The sequence below is a fragment of the Bactrocera neohumeralis genome, unplaced genomic scaffold (genome assembly GCF_024586455.1).
Source record: "Bactrocera neohumeralis isolate Rockhampton unplaced genomic scaffold, APGP_CSIRO_Bneo_wtdbg2-racon-allhic-juicebox.fasta_v2 cluster09, whole genome shotgun sequence".
Classification (NCBI taxonomy): domain Eukaryota; kingdom Metazoa; phylum Arthropoda; class Insecta; order Diptera; family Tephritidae; genus Bactrocera; species Bactrocera neohumeralis.
The window spans coordinates 14,935,237-14,947,984 of record NW_026089622.1 but is presented as its reverse complement, the minus strand read 5'-3'; the positions used below and the strand labels follow the sequence as shown (position 1 = coordinate 14,947,984).

General features: G+C 38.3%; 1 protein-coding gene and 1 long non-coding RNA gene across 4 annotated transcripts in view; one reads left to right on the top strand and one right to left on the bottom strand.

The window, feature by feature from the left end:
* The window catches only part of LOC126764440 (alpha/beta hydrolase domain-containing protein 17B), a 112,643-nt gene that overhangs the window by 19,930 nt on the left and 79,965 nt on the right, over window positions 1–12,748 (top strand). The gene's annotated exons all lie outside the window — the stretch shown is intronic.
* Window positions 9,552–12,422, bottom strand: LOC126764468 (uncharacterized). The gene is made up of 2 exons (XR_007667999.1): window positions 11,143–12,422; window positions 9,552–11,078 (listed from the first exon to the last, which is right to left on the bottom strand). It is a non-coding gene; the product is annotated as an uncharacterized LOC126764468 (long non-coding RNA).

Here is a 12,748-nt window from a genome sequence, read left to right as displayed (position 1 = left end):
ATTTGAACAGTTTTACCAGGACCACCAATTTTACCTACCTTTACCTGATGATCAACCTGGTATAATACTACGGCTTCGCGACCGTAATTATACCAGTCACATATATCGGGTGATTTTTTAAGAGCTTGATAACTTTTTTTAAAAAAAAAAAACGCATAAAATTTGCAAAATCTCATCGGTTCTTTATTTGAAACGTTAGATTGGTTCATGACATTTACTTTTTGAAGATAATTTCATTTAAATGTTGACCGCGGCTGCGTCTTGGGTGGTCCATTCAGAAAGTCCAATTTTGGGCAACTTTTTCGAGCATTTCGGCCGGAATAGCCCGAATTTCTTCGGAAATGTTGTCTTCCAAAGCTGGAATAGTTGCTGGCTTATTTCTGTAGACTTTAGACTTGACGTAGCCCCACAAAAAATAGTCTAAAGGCGTTAAATCGCATGATCTTGGTGGCCAACTTACGGGTCCATTTCTTGAGATGAATTGTTCTCCGAAGTTTTCCCTCAAAATGGCCATAGAATCGCGAGCTGTGTGGCATGTAGCGCCATCTTGTTGAAACCACATGTCAACCAAGATGCTAACAAACTTTTTGTTGCCAAAAATGGAAGAACTGAATTTGGTTGACATGTGGTTTCAACAAGATGGCGCTACATGCCACACAGCTCGCGATTCTATGGCCATTTTGAGGGAAAACTTCGGAGAACAATTCATCTCAAGAAATGGACCCGTAAGTTGGCCACCAAGATCATGCGATTTAACGCCTTTAGACTATTTTTTGTGGGGCTACGTCAAGTCTAAGGTCTACAGAAATAAGCCAGCAACTATTCCAGCTTTGGAAGACAACATTTCCGAAGAAATTCGGGCTATTCCGGCCGAAATGCTCGAAAAAGTTGCCCAAAATTCGACTTTCCGAATGGACCACCTAAGACGCAGCCGCGGTCAACATTTAAATGAAATTATCTTCAAAAAGTAAATGTCATGAACCAATCTAACGTTTCAAATAAAGAACCGATGAGATTTTGCAAATTTTATGCGTTTTTTTTTAAAAAAGTTATCAAGCTCTTAAAAAATCACCCGATAGTAGCGCTACATAAAACTGGTTCCCTGATAAAACTTGTTGTCGAATCAGGTATCGTGAGACCAACGGGTCTGGCCAGGCATATTTTGTTTTTAAATGTTATTTAAATATATTTGGAGTGTTGCAAACGACTTGCGACAGGTAGCTTCCTAGAATTTTATTGTCTATAGAATTCAGAAAAAAAATTCAAGGATAACGTATCGAAAAGGACTAAAAAAGGATATTATAATATTACACCTTAGTCGAGACCAATGGTGCGTGGCTAGCACTCATATAAACATACTCACATGCATAAATATGTTCTTTCGGGTCTATAGCGAGCTCAAGACTTGTTCGTGCGGAACAAGAGAAAAAGAGGGAAACAGTCAAAAGAAGAGTGTGTTTACAAACAAAACCAGGATATTGTGTGTCTATTTTTGCTACAGTATTCTTCTTCTCTCTCTCTAATGAATTCGTTTTCTGTATTCTTTTGTATTAAGCAAATCAGTTGATGACAGATAGTTGAACGCACAACATATTACTGTGAAAATACGCATATTTCGCGCCAGTTCTCATCTTGTTTTTTATTATTCTATTCGCTTTGGTTATAATAATGAGTGATGAAGTGGAATATGTTTATAATACACGATTACGTTCTAGAAACATCAGTGCAGATTTTTATGGTCGCTTAACATCAGCATTGGTAAATGACATTCAAAATGAAAATAATGATGTTGTGCGTGAAGAAGTGGATCTATTCGAAAGCGATGACGATGATAGAGATGTCGATTATGTGCCATTTGAAGATGCATCGGATATTGAAAATGAAAACGAAATCGAGCCGATATCGAAATCGATATCCACAAAGATGAAGTAATCGATGGTGTAGAAGAAGAAGAGCGTGAAACTCCAGCTGCTACTGAAACTTCTTACTACGGTAAAGATGGGACAGAATGGAAAAAAAGCCTAATGAAGCAATTCGTACTCGTGCACACAATATTATGCGCTTTAGGCCTGGACCGAAGCAACAAAACTCTGTTCCCATTGAGGTATTCAAACAGTTTTTTACTATGTACCAATATTTCATTCATTATCATCAGTCAAACAAATCGTTATGGAAGAGACCAATTGCAAAATGGAATGCAGAAAATCTAACCTCAAAACCTAAACTTTGGGTGGATTTCACTAGCACCGAACTTGATGCATTTATTGGAATTCTTATTGCTTCTGGTGTAACGCACAATAATATGCAGTTTACACCAATTTTGTGATTCATATGCTCTTAAATAAATCAAAAAAAAGAACGAAAAGGAATGCGTTGTATTTCATTTTAAAAGCCGCATACGAGTTTCATTTTTCTTTTTCAGGTAGTTCAGAGTATGCCCATACCAAATCGAGAGGTAAGAAATTTCAAAAATGTATCTATATTGTACATATATGAGCGTAAATACAACACGTATTTCCATACAAATATATGTAAACACATAGGGGCCTAGCCAAGCACCATTGGTCTCGACTTCGATGATTTAAGCACATTTGTTCGCCTTACGACACCTCGGCTGGTTGACCCTTCGATACAATCTATTTAAATGCCTTAAGTTATATTTTTATCTATTTAAAACTTATATTAACTTACCTGATGAATTTGAACTCATTTTTTTTAAATACACTTTAGTTTTTATTTATTTATTTATTTAACAAATTAACGCCAATCGGCAATATACAACAGTTACTTTTATAAGTAAAAGAATAAAGAGAAGAAAAAAAAATATATAATAATATGGGCAATTGTATTACAGTGATCAAATTAATGGTATGGAAGGAGTTTGTTCTTTATATTATTGATGAATGAACTGAGGGAGCCTCCATAGAAATCGATGTTCTGGTGAAGTGAATTTACATGGTTAGCAATCCTGTTGTGAGGTCCGTGGAAGACGTAGTTTTTCTGTGTCTTTGTTGTTTTAAGTTTCCGTGAATGTCTCGGCGAGAATGCCGTAGGAGCAAACTCAAAACTACCAAGAATCTCTGAAATCTCTAAAATCTCTTGCGAAACTCTTTGCCTGTTCTCGTGATTAATCCAAGAACCTTGAAAGCTTGGAGTGTGATCTTGTCTATATGCTTCGAGTAAGTGAGTTTGTTGTCTATGATGATGCCCAGGTCTTTGATGTCGGGAACTTCTTGCAGGTTGTGACCGTTTAGATTATAACTGGTGGCAATATTGCTGTGAGAGCGCGAGTACGAGACTACCGCGCATTTATTTGCGTTAAGGTCAAGTTTGTTTTTAGTACACCAGTCCGAGAGTTTGTGAATGTCAGCTTGAAGCAGCGTGACATCAATCTCATTTTTGATGGTTCTGTAGATCTTTAGGTCATCCGCGTAGAGCAGGTATTCTGACAGGAGAGATTTTTGCCAATATCATTGACAAAGATGTTGAAAAGCAGAGGTCCTAAGTGGGATCCCTGTGGCACTCCAGATGTGACTTTATATTCCTCAGACAAGTATCCATCAACTCTAACTTGCAGGGATCTGTTTACCAGGTAGGAATATAACCAATCCAAGGCACAGCCATCGACTCCGTAGACTTGAAGCTTAGAAACAAGAATTCTGTGATTTACACGATCAAAGGCTTTGCTAAAGTCAGTATATATGGAGTGAACTTTGAGACCATCATTCAAAGTGTTGAGTAGGAAATTAGTGTATGAAAAAAGATTGGACGTGGTTGATCTGCCACCTGTGAATCCGTGCTGTCTTGTCGTGATGATATCTTTAAAGGCAGCAGTAAGTTGAGTGACGACCAGCTTTTCAAATAGTTTTGCCAACGCCGATTGAATGCATATAGGCCTGTAGTTGGAAACATCAGTTCTCTGGCCACTTTTGAAGATTGGACTGACATACGACAGCTTCCATGCGCTAGGGAAGGTGCCAAGCTGCAAAGATCTATTGAATATGTGAGTGATAGGCTCATAGAGCACAGTAGCGCAGTTTCTAAGGAAAACATTAGGTATACCGTCAGGTTCAGCGCCTTTGTTAGGGTTCAGTTTGAGTAATTGATTGAGAACATCTTCGCATTTGATTTCCAGATGATCGATGTTGGTTCTTGGGCCATTGATCACTGTATTTTTGTCAATTCGATCATTATTGTTATCGTCAGTGAATGTTGTTTTAAAGTATGAGGCAAACAGGTTACTGATTGATTCACCAGTGGTGGCAGATTGATCAAGCCATGACATTTCGGATGGAATGTTCACACTATTGTACTTCTTATCCTTGATGAACTTTCAGAACGCACTTGTGTCAGACTGAACCATGTTCTCTATTTTGTCAACATATTTTCTATAGCATTCAATACTTAAAGTTTTGCAATCACGCCTTAACATGCTGAAGCGAGCGTAATCTCGTTGATTATTAGAGTTCTTGTATTGTGAGTGAGCCGCATTTTTGAGCTTAATTCTGTTGATAAGCTCAAAAGAGAACCAATTAGGGTAATTACTGACATAATTCTTATGTACAGGCACATATAGGGTAATGCCTTCCTCTAGCTTGTTATAAAACCAAGCAATTTCATTGTCGATAGTGTATGTTTCATACATTCCTACCCAGTTAACCTGGTGATAAGAAACGTTGAGATTATGATAATCGGCTTTCTTAAAGGAGTATGTAGGTGAACTCGGTGATGAAAGATTAGGTCGAAAATTAAGACTGATAGAGAAAGCCGGATGATATTTGTCCTCTTCAACAAATGATAGGGTTTTATCAACACTAGTTTCAATATTGCTGTAACAGAGATCAAGAAAAGTGTTGTCACAGTCGCTTGTGTTGTTTACTTGAGTGCAATCAAGTAAGGCTAAACCATCTTGGAGAATCCTTTCACAGTCCGCACGGGGGACACTACTAGGCAAATTGAAGTCGCCTACAAGTAATAGTTTAGCATTTTTAAATTTATCATTTATAAAAGAGAGCAGAGTGAGTGAGAGAGGTGGCATGTAGACACAGCCAACAATGATATCATGGGAAGCACCTTTTACGTTGACAAAGACGAGCTCTAGGTTATGTTGATCAATTTGTATTAGTTCAGCTTGAAAGTGGCGTTTGACTGCGATGAATACTCCACCACCTCGTTCTAGACCGGACAAAACTGGATCCCTATCGTGCCTAAAAATTGTGTAAGTGCTGTCGATTAGTTCGCCATCGTGAATCGATGGGTGTAGCCATGATTCAGTAATACAAATGAGGTCGATATTACTGACGGCAGACGCTGTGAAAAATTTATTTAGTTTTGTTCGGAGCCCTCGCGTGTTTTACACGTACACTTGAAGAGCCTCGGGTTTCTTCCTTTTCACTGAGCGGGCGAAAATTTTTGTTAACTATCTGCGGTATGCCATGGATATACTTGATGGTTTTACTTGTGTCATCATTCTTGTTGAGAGTGTTTAATTTAGAGCGTAAATCATTAAGGTGAGTCTGTTGTGCAGGGGTTAGGTCTGGTTTGAATCCAACCTGAGAGCTCTTACTCTGGTATAGTTTAAAGATTTCTCTGGCATCAGCAACTGACTGGGTCTCTATAAGCAGAGGACGTGTACGGTTAGGTGTCTGACGTCCAAGTCTTCGGATTTTGAATCCAGTTAATTTAGCAGATAATTCATCCGATAATACAGATGAGAGTGATACTTTATCATCTTCCAGTCGGTCGATGCCAGTAGCTTTGGTTGACTCTGAAATTCCAAGAGCGATGACGTTTGACTCACGCTTCTTACGATCATTAATTTCTTTTATGATGTCCTCAGGAGAAGGTGGTGATGATGATGAGATTTTGTAGGAGCATTAATTCTTTTCAATAGTTGTGATACGGTCACTCAGACTCGTGCATTTTTTATCGGTGATGGCATGTTGCTTGGCGAGCGCTTTAACTTCTTTTTTTAACCCGGTGATACTTTCACTAATAGATGATTTAAAGTTTTCAAGATTGTCATTAAATTTTTTGGAAAATTCTTCAAATTGTTTATTTAGGACTTTTTCAAGTCTATCAACGTTGTCATTCTCACTTTCATCCTCCGAGTCATCAGAATGTCTTACACTAACCTCCAAATCATTGCATTCCAGAGACCTCCATAAGATACGATTTACGTTGATGTTTGTTGCTATTGCGTCAAATTCAGCATTACTGAGGTTCAGACATCTGGGATGAAACCACTTCTGGCACAGAGAGCATCTCAATCCTTTGGTGTTTTTTCTCACGTTTTCAGAACAGCTACCACATGTGTTGTTTACAATTAGCTTTTTAGGTGGCATGTTGATAATCAGATTGATTAAAAATTGTATGTATACACAACACGATATTTTACTCTATTAATTTAGCGAAGCGAGACGCATTTGCAGACAGAAGAAGAAAGAGGCCGAAATGCGTGAGTACGAAGAGCTTGATATGCTGGCCGACAGGGGTAATACTCGAAAATTCTACGAAAAAATGCGGCGGCTTACAGAAGGTTTCAAGACCGGAGCATACTCTTGAAGAACCCCCAAAGGTGATCTAGTCACTGATGCCCAGAGCATAGTTAAATTATGGAGGGAACACTTCTCCAGCCTGCTGAATAGCAGTGAACGCACAACACCAGGAAAAGGAGAACCCGATTCCCCAATCGATGACGATGGAGCAGACGTTCCATTACCCGACCATGAAGAAGTTCGAATAGCAATTGCCCGCCTCAAGAACAACAAAGCGGCAGGGGCCGACGGACTACCGGCCGAGCTATTCAAACACGGCGGCGAAGAACTAATAGGGAGCATGCATCAGCTTCTTTGTAAAATATGGTCGGACGAGAGCATGCCCAACGATTGGAATTTAAGTGTGCTATGCCCAACCCGTAAAAAAGGAGACCCCACAATCTGCGCCAACTACCGTGGGATTAGCCTCTTCAACATCGCATATAAGGTTCTATCGAGCGTATTGTGTGAAAGATTAAAGCCCACCGTCAACAAACTGATTGGACCTTATCAGTGTGGCTTCAGACCTGGAAAATCAACAACCGACCACCTCTTCGTCGATTTCAAAGCTGCTTTCGACAGCACGAAAAGGAGCTGCCTTTATGCCGCAATGTCTGAATTTGGTATCCCCGCAAAACTAATACGGCTGTGTAAACTGACGTTGAACAACACGAAAAGCTCCGTCAGGATCGGGAAGGACCTCTCCGAGCCGTTCGATACCAAACGAGGTTTCAGACAAGGCGACTCCCTATCGTGCGACTATTAAGAAGAAGATGAAGAATTTAGTCAGTCAGAGTTAATTAATTTACAAAAATTATTTTAATAATAATAAAATATCACGAGCGAAAAAAACCATACTTAACACACACAGAGTTGCCATAACTTTTTTTAATACTTATATACATATATACTGTATATATTTTTTAATTGTACGTATATACTGCTATATATTTTCAAATTTGTATACTGAGTACAGGCATTAACGCGGAATTCAAATGAAATGAATATGAAAATAATTACAATACGGGAAAAAAAGAAACGGTACGTTGTTCAGTTGTAACAATACCCGTTATATAAAATATAGTTTAAAAAGGGGAAATGCGGAATTGATAAATGCGAAGATAATGACAAAAAAATATCCGTTATAGAAAATATGGTTTAAAGAGGGTGATATACCCTATTTAACATAACTTTTAGATTTCCTTTGTGCATTAGCAGCCTTCGGCCGAGCTTAAAAAAACCGTGGCCGATCCCACATTAGGACAAACATTAGTCCATTCGCGTCCGATTTTTTTCTGCATTGGCGTCAAAAAAAATCATCCGATCCAACACCGGGGAGTGTCAAGTTTTTTTTTTTGATTCCAACCATACCACTTTTAAGCCTGAAATCGTGGGATGGTATACTAAAGCCGGCCCCCTGGGCGTCTTAAATTTTTTCACGTTGAACTCCTTTTTGCGTTGGTGGCCTTCGGCCCCGCTTCAAAAAAATAACCGTTGCCGATCCAACACCAGGATTTATCGAGATAATAAAAATTCTCAAAGATTTTACTTTACTCATTACACAATAATGAATTTTTTATTGATTCTTCATTCATTCTTTTTTCTTATTTATATTCCTTTACAAAATATGGTAGCAATAATTTTTTGCTTGCTTGCAAACATTTTCTAAATTTAAGTATAATATGGAATTAAAGTTATTTTTACATAACCATTCTAATCCCGATATCGGGGGATGCTATTCTAAATCCCAGCCATGGCATAATTTGGGTGGGGTTTCGGAATTGAGATTTCTTAAACACCAAATATGAAGGATTGTTTAACGGCATGCATTTTATCGTGATTCTTTTTTCTTTTTTAAACTATAATTGAGAATGTAAAGTACTCCTTTCTGCGATGGCGGCTCTCATTGTTGTTTTTTTTTAACGGTTATGTAGTCCCCGTAAGGATAGTAAGGAATATTTAAGTTGTCGTCGACGTCATCTAACGGGAGGCCCAAGAAACGTGCGGTGATTTGACTCCAAGAACGCCATTCATTGGAAAAAAGTCGGTGAATGTGTTGATAACTCCACTGTGAATGGCGGTCAGTACTTGTTGGAAATTAGTTGCGTCCGAAGTTCGGTCGGTCTATTGTTCGATGTCGTCGACGTAATTGAGGAAAGACATCTTGATGTTCCTAAGAGGCGGTTCCGCTCCAAGCAGGTGGCTGCAGGGGTGAAAACATCCCAGGAGAAACTGCTTGGAGAGAAGTTCATTATGCTCTTTAACTGGGAGCATAAACGTCTCACTATGTAGATTTTCAATGGGGAGACATCAAGAGGCATAAACGTCTCACTATGTAGATTTTCAATGGGGAGACATCAAGAGGCATCCTGTCGTAGTCCGGAGTGCAGTGTTCTAACAGGTCTATTATTCGTCTGTGTTCCACTGCATCCAGACGATCATATTGATGCGGAGTAGTTGAGGACCGGCCGGTTGCCAACAACGTTTCTTTGTCTTTTCCCCATGTGCTGCCGGCATGCGACTTGAGGATTTTGTTGCGGCTCTACATAGGCATAGCGGGCTTCGGCCGCGCTCTAAAAAATTACTATGGTCGAGCCAATACCCGCGGTAAACTAAGTACATAATATTACTTAGTTGTTTAAAAAAAATAAATAATAAAATATCAATATGTAAGATATTTTATACTCATTTTAATTTGAAATATAATTTATAGACTAGTTTTTATTAGAACTAAGATTGCTAATTATAGCGAAAAAGAGAAAATTCAGCGAATTGCTCATATTAGTGTTAAATATAGTGATGAAATAGCTTGTTTAAATGTTCCAATTTTGGGAATTTTGAACTTTAAAGTCGAACATCTCGTAAACTAAGCATTTGCGGTACCTATGAGCCTATATATTTTTTAATCAGGAGGATTTCCTCTTTCCAACGGTAATTTCATATCACGGCGCCAAAGAAGTCGGAAATGTGCCATAACTACATCCGCCGACACGCGGATTCCAATGAAAACGCACATTACCTCAGACATCAAGATCTGATTCAATCTCAATCTCTTCTTTATTTCTTTATGAACTTATATTTATACATTTTTTAATTCTTAGCCTTAAATCTACTCCTTATTTTTTTTATTGTTTATGCGAACAAAAGATTTATTATCTAAACAAAACACAAAGATATTGATTTCTTATTAATTTATTATGTAAATATTGGTTTAGGGTGAATTTCAATTGAGTTGCTGCATAAATGCAAAGTATGCACAAACGCGATGGGGATTTAAAAGATATAATTTTGTTGACAGTTACATGTGAGTTTAAGTGGGGATGCTGCCTTTAACTCCCCCTTCCCTTAGATTATTTCAAATCATGTTTTAAGATTCAATATCATGTTTTGTCTTGATATCTTGAATTTCAATTTGCATGGGAGTTGTTTGTAAATGTTTAAATTTTCAAATCCTATAAATTATGCAAATTATTACTAATAGTATGATTGTGTACCAGAAAAACGAATCCTATTTAATATTTTTTATTCGTTCACCCAAAATATTTATATTTTCAAGTTTTAATTCTTTGTTTCAATATGTTCTCCAATTTCAAAATTTCCAATATTTCCAGATTTTACAATCGACATTTTCAATGTTATATTTGTTCATTTTTGTATAATTTTCAAAAGTAACAAGATAAACTCCATTTATTGCATAGCCATCTTTTTGTGTTATTTCCAGAGACTAATATTGCTCCTTCTTTATTTACATCTATTTCTCTGTTTTTTTTCTTTAATTTTTTACATTTACCTTTTTTTCTAGGCAAAATATCTGATAAACAAGTATTCTTATTATTAATTTTACAATTTATCATTTCCTTTTTCCAATTTATTATATTTAATAGGTTGTCAAAAAAGTCTTGCGGTATTTTCGATAGTTGGCGCTGAAAGCGCGTAGTTCTATTCGTCGCATCGGGTCATGCTATACCTTTTTGGAAAGCTCATTTCACGCGCTAACTAAATTGATTGTCGTTTCTTTTAAGTAAAATAAAGAGAAAATACGGCATATTTTACAGTACAATGATGGTTTCAAAGTTTTCGTTCTGGTGTAGAGGTGGTTGAAGATGCGCCACGCTCCGGAAAGCCTGTCGTCGAAAATTGCGATAAAATCGCTGAATTGGTCGAAAGAGACCGGCATAGTAGCAGCCGTAGCATCGGTCAGAGCTGGGCATGAGTCATCAAAAATTCATTTCAATTTAAATAAAAATAAAAAAATTCAATAAAAATACCGCTAGACTTTTTTGACAACCCATTATATAGTATTACTAGAATTAGAGGATAATCCTTCTCTTTTAATGGTATATCTGTATGTCAGAAATGAGTTGAAACGGGCCAATATTGCCCTTAGCCCCCATATACCTAATATACAAATTTTCGAACTTCCGGTTACGCGAAGACGTAACCATGCGTCCGTACTCGTTGTCGTATCGGGAAAAAGAAGATAATGGGTCCCTTTACGTGTGGTGACCTCATATGTGACGTGATCGCGATAATGCTGTATTGCTAGTGATGTGGAATGTAAGTAAGACGTGGCGAATGTGAAATGTAATTAAGATGTAAATCTTACAGACTCGTAGTCACTCGTGAGTCGGATGCGTATACGCCAGAATATTCAAGCAATGCCAAGGTGCTTGGGCAATTTGCTGTCATCGCATACCCAAAAAAAATGCTTCAATGTTGCGAACGGTGTGGGCGATGCCTCTTCTGCGACCTACTTCCGTGGGATGAGGTGATAACGTTGGTGGTGGCCCGTGGCACAAAGAGATGCGCGTGTTAGTGCAGTTCAGAGCGTTGGGTAGGCCGAGGCGTGGCCCGTTGCTAGCCGAAGAACGTTTGGAGCCAGTGTCTTCGGCGTTGTGTTGATTATACATAATACCTGTCATATAAATCGATAAAAGTAATCGTACCACGATATGTGGCATAAATGGGTCATAATATTAATAAATGGCGAATTCAGAGGAGAGAAAAGTGGGGAAATTATTAATAAATCCAATCAGATCCGGAACTAAAAGTGATACATTTGAAACGACGCGGCTTGATAGAGAACTTGAAATAGATGTTGCATTCAGCTCCATCTGTGATCTGTTCAATTAATACATTCTCCGCGGTTTATCCTCCACGTTTTCCAATATAAAAAAGTAAGCACGCACTAAGTTCGGATGCGACCGAACATTTTATACTCTGGCAACTTGCAAGAATCAAAGACAGGGAAACACTTTAAGGTGTAAAAGAAGTAAGAGTGAAGTCAGCCGGATGTTCGAAAATCCAGATATTAGTTATGTAGTGGCTAGGCCAAGTTTTCGATCAGTGGTCCGATTACGCCCGTCTACGAATTAGATTTTTTTTTGTTTTAAGGAATCTACGTTCCAAGTTTCATCAAGATATCTCAATTTTTACTGAAGTTACAGCTTGCAGACAGGCAGACAGTCAACCGGATTTCAAATTTTCTCGTCATCCTGATCATTTATATATAATGATATATAATCCAGGATTTGCCTACTGCATCGATGCAGCGCTGCCAGCACGCGAGTCACATTGTCGGGGTTTGTCGAAGTCGCAGGTCTCGTTTCGTGGCCTCCAACAGCGACCCGGGCCTCAAAAAGGCCTGGTACCACCGAAACACACCATTTCTTGCTTGATCATATCAAACGTCGCTGTCACAGATTTACCGCGTTTCACAAACACATCGCGCGAAAATGTTTATCTTGATTCTCCAGGTGCTTGGAGACAACTGACCAGCTGCTCGTTTGTTAGCTAGGAACGCCCTCTAACGAATCCAGTCGGTGCGCGCATGATCCGAAGTACAGTCGCGGCGGAAGAAAATCAGTTTTATTACTTTTCGAACAAACCCTGAATAGACACAACAACAAATGTACGATAAAAGAAGCGCTTATTTCATTTGCTCTGGTTTGTATACAATTCTTTGTAGACTGCAGTGGTGGTGTGCTGTAGTTCTCTGATTGGTCAATGCTCGTTGTAAAAGATAAGCATGTTGTGTTAGATTATCTGAAGGTTGAGTATGACGTGTGCATAAGTCTGAAGGTCAAGTGGTTTGTTTATTGAAGATAAATTGTTATGTTATGTCTGAATTGTATTAACTCTCCCGGGTGTTATAAAAAAGATCTCCTGATCTTATACTCTGGTGTCTTTGTTTAATAAATGTTGCATACCGT